Below are 5054 nucleotides of genomic sequence, written 5' to 3' on the forward strand. Positions count from 1 at the left end.
TTTTGCAAGAAGCATATTTTGTTTTTTTAATTTAATCTTTTTGAAGATTTTGTTTATTTATTTTTAGAGAAAGGAGAAGGGGGAGAGAAAGAGAGGGAGAGAAACATCAACCCAGGCATGTGCCCTGACTGGGAATCAAACCAGCAACCCTTCAGTTTGCAGGCCAGCATTCAATCCATTGAACCACACCAGCCAGGCAATTTAATCTTTATTGTATTTTTTCCATTACCATTTAGTCCCCTTCTACCCCCCTTTTCCCAGCAATCACCACACTGTTTGTCCATGTCCATGAGTCCCTTTTCCTTTTTGCTCAATCCCTGTACCCCCTCACCTCCACCCCCACTAGCTGTCTAGAATATTTGATTTTACAGTGAAGATAATTTATAGAATCAACCATATTATATCATATAGCTTATTATATAACAAAAATGAATGCACCACTGTCGTTTCTTTCTCAGTAGTTTCCTAAAATGTCTTACACCCAAAGTGATTCACATTCAGAATGCATGGATACATTTCATATAAAAATTTTCAACTCACATAATCTAAGACAAAATATGAATTTGCTTAAAAAAGTTTCTTACCTAATAATGATTCCTTAAATTTATCAGAGAAACCCAGATATTTACAAACTATAAATAAAATTTGTTTTTAATATTGTCACTTTCTTACACTAAATAACTTTTTTTCATACATTTTAATGTGCAAGATAAACAGGGCACCTATTAAAATTCTTGTCAAAGTGACATTGGGTTATTAAAAAGCAATGTTAGGTGGAAATAGATTATAACATGTTATTGAATACAAAAATAGGTAATATTCTTTAATTCTATTTTGTGGTTAGAGAAAAGGAAGAGCAACGAAGAATAAAATTAAGAGAATGTTATAGACCAGGGGTGTCAAACTCATTTTCATCAGGAGCCAGTCAGCCTCTCGGTTGCCTTTGAAGGGAAGAATGTAATTTTAGGACTGTATAAATGTAATAACTACTCCTTAACTAGGGACAAGGAGCTCTGCACTACTGCCAGGTAGAAACAAGGTGCCCAGACAGATAAAACAAGGTGGAGGGCCGGATTTGGCCCACAGGCCTTGTGTTTGCCACCTGTGTTATAGACAATGTTTGTAGGTTTCTGGCCTCCCAAAAGGCATATGTTGAAATCCTGCCTCTCAACATGATGGCATTAGGAGGCGAGGCCTTTGGGGAGTAGTTTGATGGTGGAGCACTCATGAATGGAATTAGTGCCTTACAAGGAGAGAGACAAGAGGTTGCTCTGGACCTCTGCTCTCCGCCATGTGGAGCTACAATGAGAAGATAGCCATCTATGAACAGGACAGCAGGATCTTACCAGACACTAGATCTGCCAGCACCTTGATCTTGGACCTTCAGCTTCCAGAGCTGTGAGAAATGAATATATGTTGTTTAAGCCTCTCAGTCTATGATAACAGCCTAAGCTAAGACAAAGAGAAGATCTAAAATAGTGAAGACACTATTAAGACCTTAAGCTCTGTGCATGCTGATTAAAGCTGAGCTGTTCAGATCACATTTAGTCATGGGATTCAGGAGAAGTGACTTCTTTTCAGATATCGATCAGTTGGTTAACTGCTATAACAACTCATTCCTTACACATGGAAAAGTTCTCAAAATGGGGCAAATGTAGCCATGAACTTAACCATGATGGACCATGTTCCCTATGTAAGTACATCACGGTCTCAGCGTGAGCCAGTACAGGGGTCTGAGCAGTAACATCTCTTTCAGGGCAACTTTTAGATCATGGGCTGGAAGTTCTTACTTTTCATTTTAATCAAGATTTATGGGGAAAAACGAATGCAGAAAATATCAAGCCCATCTCTGAGCTAATGATCTCTAGTTTGTGTGAGATTTTCATTTCATAAAATCCAAACATTATTCTTAATATTAAATAAAACTATTTCCATACTAAAATTCAATTGTATTTATGTACTCAGTGATCCTCACTCTTATAGTTTATCCTCATTATTTTCTGAGGGGAAGCGATATGATTTTACAATCTTTCTGAATCTTTGTGAACTTATATAGACATGTACCAAATAGTAATGATTTCCCTAACATAACTCCTCAGGTTAGTTGAACTCAATATTTAGCAATTGTTATTCCTCAGTAACTTGTTCCTGAATTGTTATATCAGTTACCACAGTAATACAGGATAACAAGTTACCTAAACCCCAGGAGCATTCAGGAAGCATTTATTTCTTCTTTACATGTCAGTTGGTATTAGTTGTTCAGATTACTGAGGCTACCCTCAATTGGGTATAGTTTTAATTTGCAGTTTTGTTCTAGGCTTGCTAAACCTTTCTTTCATCCTCCTTGGACAAGAAATATGTGAAGAACAAATATCTTGTTTCCCCAAATATCTCAGAGTTATTATTAATTTTTGGAATCAGGTTCAAAGTTCAGGATTTTATTATTTATATTAGTTCCGGATGCAGCTCCTCTTGATCTGGATACTTGTAAATTTAAAAGACGAAGTGTCTAATCCTCCCCCACAATATACACTCCCAACATATATGTAGAAAGAGGACAGAATGCTCATAGTGAACACTCCATTCAAAACAGGAGACAATAGGAGGCACAGAGCAGTCACTGGTCCATAGCAATTCTGATATCTCCCTGAAGAATGTTGCCAGGTTTCCCTGCCCTGGATTGGGTGCAAATTCTGCTCCCTGGGAGTGAGCCAGAAAGGAAAGGCTGTTGTATCAACTCTTGCCTCAGTGAATGTATTTGGAAAACATCAGGATTTTCGAGATAAGCAAAATAAAGATTTTTCCATTTAATTTTGACATTGTCTGTGCTTCTTTAATATGACATATCTTAGAACATAATTACACAAGTCTGCAGATTTTAAAAGTTCTTGGTAACATATACACATACTCTTTCATTTGGTTAAAATTATTTATTTCATTTTTGACTGTGTAGTATACTTTAACAGCCCAAATATCAAAAAGTATACAAAAATTTAAAGTGAACAATTGACATCCCAAAATGTTTTCACTTTTATTCTGTTTTTTTTTACACAGAATAATAATATAGTATAAGTATTAGGCAATGTTCTTTTTTTGCACTTAACATATATATTTTTCTGTGTCAGTACAAAAAAAGCTCCCTCATTATTTCTTAGAGATATATATTATCACATTTAATGGATATACCACAGTTTGTTTAACCACTCACCCATTAGAGTGTTTCACATGTTTTGTTATTACAGATAATGTTGCAGTGAATAATCTTATACTACTGTGTTTTCACACATTGGTGAGTATATATGCAGGAAAAAACAAACAAAAATGGAAATGTTGAGTCAAAGATTTATGAGTATATAATTTTGAAAGAAACTACCAAAATATCTTTGATGTACTGTTTAACAATATTAGTCCCACCAACAATATACAAAGGTCTTCTTTATCTACAGCTTTGTCAACCGAGTGTTAGCAACCTTTAGGAATTTGGCCAATTTTCTAAGTGCAATGTTAAGTTGCATTTTTTTTATTGTGAATGAAAAAGAGCTTCTTTTATGTATGTAAGAGCTATTTGTATTTATCGGGATACTTACACTTAGGTATTATTTCATGAAAAGTCCAAGTTTTGTGTGTGTGTCTCAGAGAGATGGAGAATATAAAATATATTACTTACAACTTGAGTGAAATAAAGTTTGAAAAATACAACCTTCTAAGGCAGACAGAATCTGTTAGTAAGAGAGGACTGAAGACCTTGATATTCCGAGTCCTTCAGATTCAAAATAGCCTCAGGCCCTGCAGCTTCGTTCACCTGGGGGGGTAGTTCAGGGGCTGCTTTCAATTCTTGGAGACTTGAGCAATAGAAACCAGATATTCTGGTGTGTGAAATTTTACTCTTTAAATAGTATAAGCATATCAAGATATTACATTACATTTTAGGTTGTCAACTATAGCTATTTAATATTTTTCAATATATCCAAGACTGTATGCAAATGACTGGTAAGATTTTCCATTCACGTATTTGTTGGAATATGTTATTTTTCTTGATTTTTAATTTGTTGTGTTGGATTTATTATATTACTTTCCATGGTGAATTATAACACTTTGGAGGGTAGCATAAAAAATATTTTAAAGAGGAATTTAAACCGAGATTTCCTTCACTAGGGAATGAATAAATAAGCTGAAGTACATCTAGATAATGGAATATTATTCTGCACTAAAAAGAAATGTACTATCAAGAAGACATGGAAGAAACTTAAATGCACATTACTAAGTGAAAGAAGCCTGACTCTGAAAAGGCTGCACACTGAATGACCCCAACTATGTAACATTTTAGAAAAGGCGAAACTGCCGAGACAGTAACAGGATATAAGACTGCAGGGATCAGGGGTGGGAAGGGTGAACAGGCAGAGCTCAGGGGATTTTTAGGGCAGTGAAACTACTTTGTGTGGTTCTATAATGATGGCGGCATGACATTGTATGTTTGTTCAGGCTCACACAGGTTGCCCATGGATGGGAGAACGGCCTACGTGAGATGTCTCTACCTACTGCTTAATTTTGCTGTGATCCCACAACTGCTCTAAAAAATGAAGTATATTTCAAACATTTTAAAAAATAAATTAGGGATTAATATAGGAATTATGAGAAGGGTATACTTGTGGGAAAATACAGAAATCAGTTTTCCATTGAATAATTCCATGCAATAACTGCCCAAAAAGACTGAAGGAGAGTTACATCTGAAGGGTCGAAGCCACCGTTTGTGGTACATTGTTCGGGACCAATGAATAAGATATAAGGAAAACAATTTATTTGACTACATCCTGTTCTCCCATCGAACTTTCCACTAACTTTTCATTTTGGTTTTTCTCTGCTTAGTCTCTATTGCTTCTGAACCTCTTTCACTTCATAACAGAAACTCTGAGATTTTGCTGCTTCACTAAATTTCATTTTAAAACCTATTCTTTCTTGGAAATGATAAATAACACTGCTTTTACAAATACGGCACTTGAAGAAAATCATAGTCCCCTAAATAATTTGTTTCTCTATCAGAGAAGGCAACAGAG

General features: G+C 35.3%; 1 protein-coding gene across 3 annotated transcripts in view; it reads left to right on the forward strand.

The window, feature by feature from the left end:
- The window catches only part of KCNQ5 (potassium voltage-gated channel subfamily Q member 5), a 502003-nt gene that overhangs the window by 96029 nt on the left and 400920 nt on the right, over positions 1-5054 (forward strand). The gene's annotated exons all lie outside the window — the stretch shown is intronic.

Source organism: Phyllostomus hastatus, unplaced genomic scaffold (genome assembly GCF_019186645.2).
Source record: "Phyllostomus hastatus isolate PE091 unplaced genomic scaffold, TTU_PhHast_1.1 phas_contig_40, whole genome shotgun sequence".
NCBI classification, from domain to species: domain Eukaryota; kingdom Metazoa; phylum Chordata; class Mammalia; order Chiroptera; family Phyllostomidae; genus Phyllostomus; species Phyllostomus hastatus.